The sequence below is a fragment of the Macrotis lagotis genome, chromosome 2 (genome assembly GCF_037893015.1).
Source record: "Macrotis lagotis isolate mMagLag1 chromosome 2, bilby.v1.9.chrom.fasta, whole genome shotgun sequence".
NCBI lineage: Eukaryota > Metazoa > Chordata > Mammalia > Peramelemorphia > Peramelidae > Macrotis > Macrotis lagotis.
Genome location: NC_133659.1, coordinates 252,765,104 through 252,781,737, shown reverse-complemented (window position 1 = coordinate 252,781,737; position 16,634 = coordinate 252,765,104). Strand labels below are relative to the sequence as shown.

At 43.8% G+C, this 16,634-nt stretch overlaps 1 long non-coding RNA gene across 2 annotated transcripts; it reads right to left on the bottom strand.

Moving 5' to 3' along the window:
• Positions 1-339: 339 nt before the first annotated feature.
• Positions 340-15,908, bottom strand: LOC141514721 (uncharacterized). Of its 2 annotated transcripts, XR_012476094.1 has the most exons (5): positions 15,798-15,908; positions 13,078-13,185; positions 9,910-10,080; positions 6,421-6,865; positions 340-648 (listed from the first exon to the last, which is right to left on the bottom strand). It is a non-coding gene; the product is annotated as an uncharacterized LOC141514721 (long non-coding RNA). The 2 variants fall into 2 exon arrangements; XR_012476093.1 differs by lacking the exon at positions 340-648 and having other exon boundaries at positions 4,679-6,865.
• Positions 15,909-16,634: the final 726 nt, after the last annotated feature.

The following is a 16,634-nucleotide window of genomic DNA, read 5'->3' as shown; positions in this document are numbered from 1 at the left end:
GAGAGAGAAAGAGAAAGAGAGTGAGGGAGAAAAGTGTCTGTCTGTCTGTCTGTCTGTCTGTCTCTCTCTCAGGGCCTCAGCTCCGAAAAGGACGCTGGAATGGTAGAGCAGGCAGCAAAGAGGGGGAGGAGAAGAGGTGGCGGCGGAAGCAGCCGCCCGGCCGAGCCCAGGGCCGGGAGCGGGCCCATAAATGCCTCACCAGCGAGCAAGCGAGCGGGGAAATTGCCGCCAGAATCGCTGAGCTCCGCAAAACGCCGCCCGCCAGCCCGCCCCGCCGCCCGCGCCCAATTTCCACTCTCATCGCAGAGCGAGCTGGTTATGCATTTAAATGTTATTTAATTGGGTTGTGGAGGAGCTGGGGGCCAGAGCCGCGTCCCCGCCGCCCGAGCTGCTGCCTCCGAAAATCTGTTCTGCCGACTCGCGAATTACGAGATTCCCCAGCCTCCTCCCCTTCTCCCCCGATCCGCACCTGGCTCGGGAGGGAGCAGGGGGACCCTCCCGCAAGGGCACACACAGCAGAGGGGCAGCCGGGCTCCCCCAAACACGATGGAAGCACAAGACTTGGATCAGGCCTGCAGTGGATGTGGACGGACACACACACACATCATCCCAGGAGGCAAACCCAAAATCCAGGGATCAGACAAGGACCTGCAGAAAGGATGCCCCCAAGGCAAAAGGAATGAATGACTGCACCTCGGTCACCCTCCCACTCCCACGAAGTCTAGTTCCCATAAACCAAAAGAACCCTAAGCTCTCCCCAGGGATGAAAGCCTTCACTCCACCTTCTCTCTCTTCCTCCTTGTCTTCTCACTTAGACACCTCCCTTCCCAGATTAAGAGTCAGTAAGCTTTCAGAATGTTCTGAGGTTCTGTCCTGGTCCTACTTTCAAGAATCTGGGTTCCTAAAGTCTAGAAAAAGTCTTCGGGAAGATTGCCTCCCCAAGCCATCGTCTCCCTGAAGAGTTTCCCCGAAACTACTACCCCCTGGTAAGATGTCATGGAGTAGCTGCAAGAATGGACTTGGGAATCAGGAAGAAGTGGGTTCAAATTCCTGCCTTTGACCCTTCCTAGCAATTGTCTCACATGTAAAAGAGATAAAACCTGAAGCAGCACCTACCTTTTCAGGGGTGTTGTGACACTTAGGTGAGAAAATGTATGCAAAGAGATTGAGACTTTAAAGCCTATATAAATTTCCCTTATGGTGATTTGGGCAAGTCATTTAATTTCCCCCAGTAGCTGAACAATAAAAGGATTAGACTAGATGATCTCCCTCTAGAGCCAGAAAACAAGAAACGGGCCACAAAACTATAGCTGAAAGAATCTAGGGTAGATGGAAAGAAGGACTTCTTAGGATCCATAAATAAGGCTCCTATTGCAAGGGCAAGCTAGGAAGGTCAGACGACTTCATTGACAGCAATAGAGTGTTTTCTATATATTGAAGGAAAGAGGTCATCCTGTTGCATATAAGGCAGACAGAATGACCTCTAGAGTAATCTTTTTCCCCCAGACACCCCCCAACCAGGTGAAAGGAAATTGCTGGACTCAAATAGATCAAGCTGCTTCAATTAATGAAAATGGAAATTGCTAGGAGACTTGGCAGAGGCTCTGGGGTGAGGAATGGGGCTGTTCTGGGCTCCCTGCCACCCCAGCTGCCAACGCTGACGTGGAGGCAGGGGACTGATGTCAGAAGGTTAGGGTCCTTGAGATGGGTATGGAAACACAAAGAAGGGCAAGGGGAAGGAGATGAGTGATCCCATCCTAAAAGGCACTCCAGTTTCTGGGAATGAGGGAAAGAAGGGGCAGGAGGGGAAATAAGGGTAAGAAGAAATGGTTTTTCCCCAAATCAGACATTGCATACCCCTGACTCCCTCTGGATACAATTGTCCCTAATCCAGTCCAGATCAACAAGGTCAGGAAAGTGGGATCAAAGTCTCTTGGAGATGTCCCTTAAATTAAGCAGTTTACCCTTAAGAAATCTATCCCTATGTCTTTTTTTTTTTGCAAGGCAATGGGGTTAAGTGACTTGCCCAAGGCCACATAGCTAAGTAATTATTAAGTGTCTGAGACTGGATTTGAACTCAGGTACTCCTGACTCCAGGGCCAGTGCTCTATCCACTACACCACCTAGCTGCCTCCATCCCTATGTCTTCTAACCTCCAAACTGGGAAGTAACTTCATATATCTTTTTTTATTTTTTATTTTTTGCAAGGCAATGGGATTAAGTGGTTTGCCCAAGGCCACACGGCTAGGTAATTATTAAGTGTCTGAGGCCGTATTTGAATTCAGGCACTCCTGACTCCAGGGCCGGTGCTCTATCCACTGTACCACCTAGCCACCCCCCATATATCTAATCTCAACTTCTGCTGCAGATGTAGCTTTTTCCAGGGTTTCAGGTGGGGATAGAAAACAGCTGGCCTCCATCCTCTTTAAACAGTTCCCTTAGAGAAAAGATTGCTATTCAAATAGTTCCTACCATTTACCATCCCACTCCCTCCCTACCTTAGGTCTTTTCAGCTCCAGCTGTGTCTCAGGCTAGGTTTCTGAACTGTCAACAGACTTTTTGATCTAACGTGAGACACTCCCAGTCTGACCCCACCCTGACTACAGTCTCCCTTTTAAAACTCCAGAAGTTAAAAGGACACCATTCAAAATGGTAAAGGCATGTCTACTGCACCTCCTATCTTCCAGAGGTTAGTCACTTCCCTTCCCTAGAGGCTAGACATCTCGTTTGTTCTAGGAAAGGGAAAGTTTTAGGACCAAGAGCTAGGATTCTGGGGTCCAATGATTCTTCAGCCAGCCCCGCCTTCTCCTGACCCCCTTCACTTTGTGAACAGCTCCCCCTCTACTGCTTTTCCTTCTCCAAGAGCTCCACCTGCCTGCTTAGCATTCCAGAAGAACAACAAAGACCCTTTGAAAGACACTGTCATAGTGAGGGAAAGGGAGAGGACTAGAGCTGGAGGGGGCAGAAGAAAGTGAGTAGAACAGGAAATGAAAGGTCTACCCCAGCGTTAAGCATTTGGACTTTGTCTTCCTTGAAGTCAGCCTGCTTCCCCAAGAGAAAAAAATAAGGAAGCAGCTTCCCTTTGAGTCAGTTAGAAAGCACCTCAGAAACCATTAGGTTTTAGAATCACAATGACTAGATCTAAAAGAGATGCATCTAATTCAAATGAGTTCTGTAGAAGTAAAGTGACTTGGGGCAGCTAGCTAGGTGCACCACCTGGAGTCAGGAGGACCTGAGTTCAAATTCGCCCTCAGACACTTAATAATTACCTAGTTGTGTGACCTTGAACATCATTTAACCCTATTGCCTTGCAAATCTTCCCCCAAAAAAACCCAAAACCCCCAAAATAAATAACCCAGAAATGAAGTGACTTGTCCAAGGCCACATAACTAGGGTAACTCAGCAGCTCCAGGTGCTTCTATATCACACAACTTCAGCCTCATCTCCCAGAGTGAGGGAGGGGTGTCATGATCCCTTTTACCCTTCAACCCAGACTGTGAATATTCCAGTGTTCAAAGATAACAATCCCTGGGGAATAAAAGAAGAATCAACATTCCCATTAATGGAGAGTGGCATTGACAATCAAAAACTCATTTCTATTTGACTTTAAAACTCAACTTGGAGGGCTATTTTTACAACAGCTTCATAGTCTTCATTCTGTTGGGTTCAGGGGCTAATCAGATTGGGGTCAATTCACTTGGACTGAGATAGTCCTGGAATTAGGTTAACACTGCCTCCAACCCCTCTCTCCCTACCTCCCAGGTTGGACTAGAATGAGCTCACTGTATTAAGTAGTCCTCTTTCTGAAATATGGGGCTACCCTTGCACTCATATTATCTACTTTATGGCTCTTCCCTACCACAGAATCAGGGATACTACCCTCACCTCCACCCCCAGGATATTAGGATCTGAAGAAAACAGACACTTCTATGTCTGTGCCTAGTTAGCAGTTCTACCCTATCCTATTCTAAAGACACTAAAGGTCGGGAACACCAGACATATCAGAAATCTCTCCATTTGCCCCTTGCCAATGTGGGTCTAGGTTTATAAACAAACCTAGACTCATAAGATACCTCCAAGGAAAGACCTGGAATTTGCAGATATAAGGTCTTTATAATTACTTAACCTAGAGAGAATACAAGGACACTACCCCAATAAGCCTTCTCACTAACTAATTCATTGGAGATTCCTTTCCTTGCCCATTTCCCTCCTATTTCTTTGGTATACTGATAGTTCTGGTGGCATTATATAGATTCTGAAATGATTATATGTATGTGGGGGCCTTAATCTCCTATCTTTTTCTCTGCTAACATTTTTGCTTTGATTTTAGGCAAATGCCTTAGTTGGCATTAGTCTCATCCTAACTTCCCAAGCTACTTTTAAAAATCTATCATTGCCCACCAACTACTTCCCCCCAAATAGAAATGTTCTGTTATAAAAATATAGTCAAGCAAAACCAATAATATCCAAATATTGGTCATATCTAAGGATATAGGTCTGTACTTCCAGTCTATGAAAACTCTACTAAGAAAGGAAAGCTAGGAAGCTATTTTTTATTTTTTTAGGTTTTTGCAAGGCAAATGGGGTTAAGTGGCTTGCCCAAGGCCACACAGCTAGGTAATTATTAAGAGTTTGAGACCGGATTTGAACTCAGGTACTCCTGACTCCAAGGGCTGGTGCTTTATCCACTTCGCCACCTAGCCACCCCAGGAAGCTATTTTTTAATCATTCACTATTCCCCCTCTCCTACTTTACATTGCAATGAATGAGTCTGTTCTATTTTTAAGTTTTTTAAATTGAACTTAATAAATATAAAAAAACCAAGCATTTCATTTTAAAAATGATTCTATATGAAACTATGAATTTTGGTTCCATTCCCCCTACCCTAGAGTTTGTGGGGTTTTTAAAAAATTTTTTTCTATAATTCAAATTTAACATGGACATATATCCTTCAGAACTTTTACTCTCTTGTTTATACTTTCAGTTCTTTTCTCAGTTTTTTTTCTGGTTGTTGTAAGGCAGTGGGGTAAAGTGACTTGCCCAAAGTTACACAGCTAGGCAATTATTAAGTGTATGAGACCACATTTGAACTCAGATCCTCCTGACTCTAGGGTCAGTGCTCTATCCACTGCACCAACTAGCTGTACCAATATACTTTCAATTCCTTGAACCACTGATCAAAATACATTCAAGATATTTTCATAAACTTCAGATTTCTCTTTCCATATATATGGATTCAGTCCATAACCTACTAAACTACCCTAAGTTCTGGATACTTACCTACCTCAAAAATCCCCCATGACTGGAATATACTTCATCTCTCCCTAATTTCTAATTAAGTCTTCTATGTAAAACACCTTGTCTTTAAATTCTATTATTATCTGGATCCTATCCAGAGGGTAGGACCCTTCCAATGGACTCAAGTATCTATTTTGTATTTACTCATTTCTTTTATATCTAGCTCCAAGAGAATGAAAGCTAAGGAATAGACTATCTCCTTGGACTTTATAGCCCAAAACTTAGCACAATGTCTGCTAGATGTAGAAGTTCATAAATGCTCTTTAAATGAATTTCAATAAGCATTTAAATGCCCAGGCATAAGAGAGATCATGTTGGGTTCTGGGGATAGAAAGGGAAGAGCCCAAATCTCTAATATGTGTAAATTTGGGCAAGTCATTTAATCTCTCTTGTCCTCAGTTTCCCCAGATAAAATATTTTGGGTTGCATCTGATTGCCTCTAAGCTCCCTCCTAATTCTAAATCTATGATCCTAGGAATTATTACTATGATCCTAAAGGTAACCCTTGGAGCACTGGCTGGAAATTGAAAAAAAAGAAAATTGAGACTTGGTATCAGGAAAAATTTCTTAATTAGAACTATCCCAAAATTGTCTGCCTGGAGGATGGTCTTTGAGCAAAGACTGGATAACCCCACTTATTGGTACTAGTGTAAGGAAGATTCTTTTTAGGTATACGTTGGACCAGGGTCCCTTTTCACTGTTTCTCTGAGACTTGTAAATAATCAGTGAATTGAATGAAGTACTTCTGAAGTCCCTTACAGCTCTTAAAGTAGTGTATGGAACATACCTTATGCTTGTCATCCTTCTTTGACCCCCTCTACCTGTTCAAATTCTAATCAATTCACTGACCTTTAAGACCTGATTTTATTTTTTAAATGTGTTTTATTTATTAATAAATTATGATAGGGAGGCAAAGAAATAGGAGTGAGAAGACTTGGGTTTAAGGTCCCAGCTCTCCCAACTAATTAGCTATGCAATGTAAACAAATAACTTCTGTAGAAGTTACAGCTACAACAACCTATAATCCTCTCCTTATGACCATAGACTTAGAGCTTTGGGGCTGGGAGGAATCCTTCACTCCAAGTCTTCATCTTGCAAATATAAAAATATCAAGTGACTTACCTGAGGTCACAAAGCTAGTTGGTAGTAGGACTTGGACTAGAACCCTGATCTCCTGTTTCCTAGACTGGTGGTCCTAGAATCCTGATCTCCTGTTTCCTGGCTGGTGGATCTTTCTCTTGGGTCCATTGTATATTTGACCTTTCTTATCCACCTTGAGGATGAGCAACATGACTTAAATTTGTCTGGGTCATCTGTGGCAAATAGAACCGTTTTATATGTAGCAGGTACTTGATAAATAATGACCCATTGACTATGTCTTCATCTTCTCTTGAATCCACTGTGTATAGGGCTCTGAACATGGAGGTGCTCACTTTTCTTCGTCATCAACTGAGAGCAGATAGAAGCAAAGAGGAAATAGGAGACCAAAGTGTGGGGCAGGAGTGGAATTTGTATAGGGCAGGCAGTAATCATCCTTTCCCTCTTGTAAAATTGAAGGAGATCAGTCCTAGGGAATAAAAGTTCAGATTTGATGTGACACACACACACACACACACACACACACACACACACACACACACACACACACACACGCCCTCCCTCTCATAGCAGGTATGAGAACTACCCAGGGCCCCAGCTCACTTTCCCAGTCCTCAATGGAAGGAACCCCAACTGGCTACCCAGAAGAGCTGAGAATCAAGTTAGCAGGAGACACTTGGCTGGAATCCATCCATCACCCGTCCCCGACAGTGCCCTGGAGTACCAGACAAACAACTGGACAGGCACTTAACAGGGACATTACAGCTTCGGGAAGGTGATTAAGCAGAGAGCTATTTACACTCTCCCTCCCCATACCCTGCAGAAGAGAATCCTTGAAGAACACTGAAATCTTTTGGCTGAGGCAAATGAGAAAGGATGCAGCTAAAGGCTAGGGATTAATGCATCCAAAAATAAGAACACAGGTTAGCAGTGTTTTTCCAGAGGTCATCAGGTCCATCCCCCTTTACCCGGGAAGGGTTGCCTTTTTCATTCTAACCACAAAGTATCAGAAGGTATCACCTAGGGGCGGCTAAGTGGCGCTGTGGATAGAGCACTGGCCCTGGAGTCAGGAGGACCTGAGTTCAAATCCAGCCTCAGACACTTAATAATTACCTAGCTGTGTGGCCTTGGGCAAGCCATGTAACCCCATTGCCTTGCAAAAAAAAAAAAACAACTAAAAAAAACCCAGAAGGTATCACCTACTCTAAATGATCTTCAGAAATAAGAAATGCACTCTGCCATTGGTAGTGTTTTCAGTGTCTCCCACTAGCTTTGATTTCTCTCTTTGCAGTGATGCTGACCTCTCAGATCCAAGTACTGAAAAGGGCAGAACCCAAAGGAGAAGACTTAAGCATTCAGTTTTCTAAAGATTGGCTTGGCTTCCAGTTGGGACTTTTTCCTGAGAGCAATAAGTTTATCCTCTAGAGGTGCCAATATCACTTACTCAAATTGCTCTCAGTTAGACCTGGTTCCCAAAGAGAACAAGAGAGTGGGGTGGAGAGGGAAACCACCTGGCAAAGTGTCTATTTCCTGGCAATTCCATGTAGAGTATGGGTACCACACCAAAGGGAAAGATTTCAAGGGAGTAAGGAGGCAGTGAGGCTCCAAAGAGGGAGGGAGACTAATGTTATGACTGCCACAGCAGGTAAAAAAGATAAGTACGGCGTGTGAAAGTCAACATTATCCAGTTCCCCAGGAAGCTATATATACAAATAGCACCTTAGAACACACATGTCCAGTTCAGTAGGATAAGTCATGAGCCAAACAGCCCTGGATTCTTCCCCACCCCCCAGCAATGGGCACAGTTTGTATGGCTTAATTCACCTGAGAACAGAGGTTGAATCAGCCTGGCTCCTTCAGCTATTCCTTGGCCAGTCTCTGGGTTGTGGGTTTTGGGGTAAATGGTGTAGCTACCTATTCCTCAAGCACTATACCTGCCGGCCACTAGACTGGGTGCCACTCCATGACCCCATGCCAATCGAATACTCAGTAACTTCAAGTCACAAACCACTTGGAGCCCCACCTGTTGCTTGACTGACACTTCAGCAGATGTGAGGTTTCAACTACTAGGGGATAGTAGGTGATAAACGAGGAGGGTCAGCAAAGTCCCCAAGCAGTCACCACTCGCCAAGTGGGGGTATTCCAGTCCCAGGACCCCACAGTTTATATGCTTCTAGATAGGGTTCACATTGTCCCTCCAGTGCCCAGGAAGTGCCAAATCACACAGACTATTCTAAAGGGGGAAGGAAAGAGGGGTAAGAAAATCTCAAGGTTGAAGCCAGAATACCTAGGTTTCAGTATAACTGTCCTATTTCATTCTGTACACATCCCAGGAATTCAATCTTCAATCCCAAGTTTCTGTCCTTACAGCTGGAGAGTTGAGGAACAGGGTGCCTAGGTCCTAAGCTGCCACCTCTCTCCCAAGTTCCATTGAAGGTTAGGGTTCCAAGACACTCCCCATCCCACCCCCCACCAACTTTTTAGCATTGCAGAGCACAAGGAATGCAAATTTGTGAGTGTTTCAGGATCTTCAGCCTTCATAAAAGCACAGAGTAAAAATGACAGAGCAAAAGAATGATGGACAGAGACAGCCAGGATTGGGAGGTGGGTGAAAGAGGGTGTAAAGGATGGTGGGCTAGAAATAAAGTAGAATTGATCATCACTCTGAGCTTCCTCCTGCTCTATCATACCCATCCAATAACCATTCCTAGGGAAGCTGGGGTCAATCAAAAAGATTGAGCCTCCTGCCTTTCCCCTTCCCTTCTCTCTTCAATCCCACTTGTGATCTCTGCCCATTCACTTCTTTCAGAAGCTTCCTGAAGCCCAGATATCCTGAACTTCTCAGTCTAGTACCTATCAATAAGGTTCTGAACCTAGGGTCTGTGAACATTTTTTTTTAATTTCATGATTGTATTTCACTTATGTCATTCCAGTCAGATCAGTGCCTAGGATATAACAAACAACCCAATAATGTAAACATGTCCTTTTAAGATCCTAATTTTTCTAATCAACACCACCATTCTTCCATTATTGGGGGTCTTTTTCTTCTTGAAAAGAATTGGGGGTGAATGGCTTCCAGATGGGACAAAGAGACAAAAAAAGTCTTCCCTCTCCCCCAACCCTTTTTTTCTACACCCAGCTTGGGTGGGATTCAGAGAGAAATCAAAAGACAGGGGTGGGGTTAGAAGGGCTAGGCAGTGGCGGAAGGAAGGGCTCCCGGAGGCAATTAGTGGACATCACAGAGGGGAAATGGAACCATCGTTAATGGGTTTGGCTAACGACCGGCAGTGAAGCAAAGAGTGTCTGAACGACCACAGGAGCCAGCAAGGGCTAGGGGAGTAGAGGGACCCCCACAACTACACACATGTTCACATGCTCTGCCCCATATGTATATCAATATATGACACACACTCATACACACACACACACACACACAAACGCTTTTCCCATCAATCCAGACATCCACATCAAAAATGCCTCATCTTTTCATTCCCTTCCTCCCAGACTACTCACCCCAGATGCTGGTCCTTGCTGATGAAACATCCTCCTGTGTACATACTCAAAAGCACAACCTTGAGACTTTGATGGTATCTAGTATCTGTTCAGTTCTGCATTCTAATTCACTTTCTCTTCCAGAAGGTTCTAGGCCAGACTGGGATCCAGATTTGCCTATCGTTATATTACCTGAAGGAAAGAAAGAGAGGTTCCCAAATCACTCCCAAATTAAAGAAAATCTAAATAGCAGCATTATTCTGACCCAGGTAGGGCTGTATCCATTCTGTTCCATCTAATTTACCTGCATCATCACTAGACAAGATCTCCCCATTTCAGTTGCCTTTTTTTGTCTTTCCATAAGAAGACTCTATAACTTTCCTGAGCTTCTATATCTGAGCAGTATGTCTTTTTTTTTAATTTTTTCCAATTTCATGTAAAGACAATTGTCAACATTCATTTTTGTAAAGTTTTCTCCTTCCTACCCTAGGATAGCAAGTAATCCAATATAGGTTATAGGTATACAATCATGTTACATATAGTCACATTGTGAAAGAGGAATCAGAACAAAAAAGGGAAAACCACAAGATGGAAAAAAAAACAAAATTAAAAAGGTGAAAATAATGTCTTGATCTGCATTCAGATTCCATAGCTCTTTCTCTGGATATGGATGGCATTTTCCATTGCAGGTCCTTTAGAATTGTCTTTGACTGCTATATTGCTTAGAAGATTAGCAGGAAGTCTTTTCTCATGTTTAATTATAAACTTTCCTGCAACAGAAAAGTTTCTTCTCAGGAAGATCTTGTGGAAATCAGAGGGCACAGGATAACCAAATTCTCTTATTAGCTGACCCCCTTCCATTCTAAATTCTAGGAAGTATATGGGTGTGTCTTGGAAACAATGATTAGGAAGAGTTCAGATTCAGGAGAACCTGAGTCCTGTTCCATGCCTTAGTAGCCTTCTCTTCTTCTGGGTCCCAAACCTTGAATTTAGAATTTCCCTTAGCCTCTTGCTTCTAGACAAAGACATACAGTGTCAATCATGCTGGACTTGAAAATCTGGGAGATCTGGGTTCAAATTCCAGCTCTGCCACTAACAAAGTCCTATGGACTCATGCTGGTACTCATGCTGGCAGTTCTCTGTGTCCCATCTATATAAAGGGGACAGCAGTACACTTATGATCCAGGGGTGTTTTAAATAAAGCTCAATATAGGCTATTTTTTTTCTTGTCTCCAGTCTAATCTTTCCTGTCCACGGTTAACTCCCTCAGGACAGAGGTCATGTTCTATATCTTTGCATCTCTGTTCAGTACCTTGCCTGAAGTATGTGCTCAACAAATAATTGTTTATGGATTTCTCCCCCCTCCCCTTTTCTCTCTCTGCTCAGTTCTCTTCTGTCCTTACCCTATCAGTATTTCCTTCTTCTCCAACTCTTTTCTGGATTCAGTCTATCCTGACTGCCCCTCCCTGTGTATCTCCACTCAGTTTCTCTGTCTCAGAGAGGTTTGGGTGTGTGATCTGGGAGCTTCCCCAGGGCAAAGACAGGGAGCTCTTCTTCCTTCTGCAGCTCTCCTTGGTGCCCAAGGGAGGTTGATGCTTAGGACTGATTGACAGAGCCTGATCTGTCTCACTCAGTTGCTGGGATCAGCAGGGAAAGAGGGGGAGGAGAGAAGTGGGAAGGAAATCACAGCCTAGATATAAGACTAGCCCATCCCCTGGCTAGTTTCAAGAAAGAGTTTAACTGATCTGGCCAGGTGGTTCCTCCCTCACCAAATGGACAACTGCAGGCTGAGGAGGGCTTGGGGGTGGCACTCAAATATCCTAAGGGAGACCTGCCTCCCTTATCCTCTACCAGGCTTCAGGATTATGGTATTGATCACCCTGACTCTAGGATTTTCAATGATGTCTGAGCACAACTGGGATTTTCTCTCTATCACTAGAAGTCTAGAAGAGAAATGGGGAAGAAGGTAACAGCAGTGAGTTCAGAGGGATAAGGGTCATTATTTTTAATGATGCTGTGCTCCACTGTGTGATCTGATGTCAAGAGTTGGAGGCTGAGAGTCAAGTGGTCTGGATTCTATATGTTTAGGCAAGTCACAGCCTGGCTGCAGTGAGGATTAATAGAGTCAACAGATTCCAAAGCAGTTGGGAGTAAAAACTGAAAAATACAACATTCCTTGTTTTCCCTCCTGCTCCACCCCAGAATTGGAGACAGGGAAGAGGAGGGGCCTCAGAACAAATGGAGGGTTGATTCATAAAGAGGTTGCTGAACAAAGAAGAATGTTGTTGTTTGGTTGAAAAACAGATAGAAGGGGTGGCGTAGTGGCATAGTGGATAAAACACCAGCCTTGGAGTCAGAAGTACCTGGGTTCAAATCCAGTCTCAGACACTTAATAATTACCTAGCTGTGTGGCCTTGGGCAAGCCACTTAACCCCATTTGCCTTGCAAAAAAACCTAAAAAAAAATGGTTAGAGGGGGCAGATAGGTGGTACAATGGATAAAGCACCAGCCCTGGAGTCAGGAGGACCTGAGTTCAAATATGACCTCAGTCACTTAATAATTACCTAGCTGTGTGACTTTAGGCAAGTCACTCAATCCCACTGCCTTGCCCCCTTCCCTCCAAAAAAACAGTAACAGAACCCAGGATGAGCCACTTTCCCTCCCTCCCCAGTGGTGACAGGGGGCAGGCTGTTTCTGGGATCCCCAAGACTTGCCAACTGCCCTGGGGCTGAGCTCTCCTGTACCTCCTTGTCTTTCATTGTTAGAGTGTGAGCTCCTTGTGAACAGGGAATGTTTTCTTTTTCTCTCTGTGTTCCCAGTGCTTGTCACAATGTAAAAGCTTACTTCCTACAAGTAATTGGCTTTTTGAGTCATTCATTCCACAGGAAAGACTGCCCTCCATTGCAAGTGGGTTAAGTGCAGTCTAAGAGGCAGCAGATAAAGGAAATGCCCTCCCAGGTTTCTGTGGTAATTAGGCTTTCATGTCAAAGAATACAAATTGACTCAGGCACAGAACACTGATGACTTGTGTATATCTAAAAGAGCTAATATTAGCTGAAATGTATATACAGCTTTACACTCTAAAGCACTTTTCTTCTAACAACCCTGGGAAGCCGGGAATCCAAGTGTCACTACTCCCATTTTCCAGCTGAGTCTACAGCCCAGACAGGTAACATTTAAGTAACTTACCACTACAGACAGTAGAGCCCGGGTCTCTTGATTTCAAGTATAAGTGTTCCTTCCATTATACAACACTGCTTCTTCAGAGATAGTGTGGAGTCAAGATGATATATCAACCTGGGACCAGGGAAAGGAAAGAAGTAGAACTATTTGTTGATATTGTTCACTCATGTCCAACTCTTTGTGACCTCATTTGGGTCATTTCCTTCTCCAGCCATTTTATAGATAAGAAAACTAAGGCAAACAGGTTGAGTCATGTCCAGGGTGACCCAGCTAATAAGTGTCTGAGGCTGGATTTGAACCCAGTAAGAAGAATCTTCCTGACTCTAGGCCTGGTGTTCTAATCCTAAGCATCAAAATGTGTGACTCAAAGGGAGTGTGGAGGTCCCCTTGACCATATCCATCTCCCCTTCCCTGTTTCTGAGTTGAATTCAAAGCATCCCAGACCAAATGAACAAATCTCAAAGCAAGATCTTGCTATTTCTACTTCCCTAACATCTCCCTTTTATGTCCCTTTGTATCTACTTACACAGCTACCACTCTAGGTCAGGACATTATCACCTCTCGCCTGGATTATTGCTGCACCTCCTAAATGGCCCCTGTGACCCTAGTCTCTCCCTAATCTGATCCATCCTCTACAAAGACAATAAAGTCATTTTCCTGAATTCAACATCTGACCATGTCAACAACCCCTCCACTACCACCCCCTACCTCTGCTCCTGCCCATTTAATAAACCCCAGGGACTCCTTATCACCTTCAGGATCAAATATAACCCCATCTGTTGGCACTTAGAACTCCTGGCTACCTGGGCTGACAGATCACTCCCCTCCATGCACTCCACTCCAACCAAACTGACTATCTTAGTGTTCCTCATGTGACACTCCATTTGTTTGTACTAGCTGCTCTCCTATGCCTGAAATGCAGCTCTCAATTTAACTTCCTTGTAGACACCATTTCCTTCTGGACTCAGCTTAAACTTCTTGGATGTCACCTAGACACTTTAAATTCAACAAAGTTCAAAACTGAACTCTATCATTACTATGAGAAGAGTTTACCCTTCTCTCTTCCTAACTTCCGGTGGAGGGTACCACCATCCTCTCAGTCACCCAGTCCTCTTCCAATCTTCATTTTTTTCCCAACTCTTATATGTAATAAACTGTAAAGTCCTGTTGATTAGTAACCTCATCATTTCATGCTGGGACTCTTGCATTAACCTTCTGATTGTTTTCTCTACCACAAGTCTCTTCCCACTCCAGTCCATCCTTTCAAGTTGTCAAAGTGATCTTCCTAAAGTTCAAGTCTAATCATGTTACCACCAAATCACTTCTCCCCCCCCCCCCACGTCCCAATATACTCAATAAACATCAGTTTTATTCAAGCAACACCAGAAAGCCTCTGTTGGCTTTCAAAGATCTTCATAGTTTCCCCTCTCAGTTTTCTTTCAACCTTAAAACGACTCTCCAGCCCCTGTATACTTCAATCCAGTTAAATAGGTTTCTTTGCTGTTTGTCAAACAAGAATTTTCCTTGCCTATCTACCATACCAGAAATGTCCTCTCCTCATCTCTGACTCCTGGCTTCAAGTCCCATCTCCTACAGAAAACCTTTCTCAATTCCCCTTATTGTCAGTGTCTTCCCTGTATTGATTATCTCCATATTTTCCCTATATGTAGTGTTTGTACATGGTATGAACTCCTTTTGAGCAGAGATTGTCTTTTGCCTTTCTGTGTATCTCAATGTTTCAAGGTGTCTGGTACATTTTGTTGCATTTAGTCGTTTCAGTCTTGCCCATCTCTTCTTGACCCCATTTGGAATTTCCTTGGCAAAGTGGTTGGCCATTTCCTTCTCCAGCTCATTTACAGAAGAGGAAACTTAGGTAAACAGGGTTATTGACTTGCCCAGGGTCATACAACTAGTAGTGTCTAAGACCAGAGTTGAATTCTAGAAAACAAGTCTTCCTGACTCCAAGCTCACCAATCTATCCACTCTACCCTAGCTTTGCCTAGCACAAACAGACTGACTTCTACATGAAAGTTTTCCTAGTCCATCTACTTGCTAATGCATGTGCCCCTAGAGTTACCATGTTTTCATATATACCTATATAGGGTTGTTTTGTATATACCTATATATGGGTGTTTTATTTAAACCTATATATGGATATATATCTATAAACACACACACATATAGACACCTATATACACATACAGTAAGTGTTTAATAAATGAATTTTGACTGACTAAAAACCAATTTGAGACTTGACACCTGACTCTTGGTGGGTTTACCCCTTAAGCTTCCTGAGATGTTTGCATCTGTCTTCCTTAAAGTCTGAACTCAAAACTATCCACCTGCCCAGTGGAAAATCTCTTCTAAATCTAGTTTGCAAAGTGCTACTTTCTTTTTATCATTTAGAATTGCTAGAGCTCAAACAGGTTATGGATCAACATGGACCTCAAACCAGAATTGAAACCTAGGTCACTGGTGACTCCAAGTTCAATTTTCTTTCTCTATATTAGCTTGATTCCCCATAGTCTAACTACTATCATTCCTGCTCTAATTTCCATCTACTGGCCTTACCTGCCCTGCTACTCTGCAAACTACAGAAGATTCAGGCCATCCAGTTCTCCTATCTCCTCCTTCCTAATAGCTCTTCCCTAAAGCCAGGGACTCACTGCTCCCTGTGCCTTCCCACTCCAACATTACCCCCAACAGTCAAACTATCAGTCCCTCACCTGGGACTGCTGCCCCCTGTACTCCATGCTGCTTCGGGATCCTCAGGCAGAGGACAATGGGTAATGTAGTCTGCCTTGGGGCTGGTGGTGGGGAGGGATAGGGAGGACAGTTCTTTGAGCTTCAGCCCCTTCCGCCGGAAGCACTTCATAGAACTCTGAGAAACGTCATTCACCCTTGGTCCAAGAGGATGCTGGGGGTTGTAGTTTGCCTGTTTCTTCATCAAACATCATCATTAATGTTGATTCATAAACTGTACTCCTCCTCATAAACTGTACTCAACTTCCTACCAATCCTCACTCATCCTGGAAGACAAGTGAATTCAGCTGTCCATGCATGTAAGAGCCTCCTATTTCCCCCCCACCCTCTGGAGAGGCACCTACTCCACTGCTCTCCTAGGAGTTCTCAGTCATTCCTTCTGCCTTTGAACCCACAGCAGGTCACCTACTTTAGTCCTATTTTTAATTCTTTTTGTTTGTTTGCTCTCCCCAACCTGAACTCTCTTGCTCTATGGACTCTTCACCTTCCCTTCTTACAAAGATTTGGCCAAAAATTTCTTCTAGGAAGGTTTCCCTGACCAACATTCAGAGGTTGGCCTAGAATTTTAGATCATAGTGTTAGAATTGGAGGGGATTTTAGGGATCATCTGCATCCAAGGATTCCAGGGAAATTAAAACCAAGAACTTGGGAGTGACTTGCCCAATTTCCCTCAGATTGTTAATAGCAGATCTGGAATTTGAAAGCAAGATCTCCAACAGCCACAGTGTCTCCCATTTCTTTCTTGCCTCTGCTGTGATTTAGGTAGTCTATCTTCCCAATTAGACTCCCTGGGAACAAGA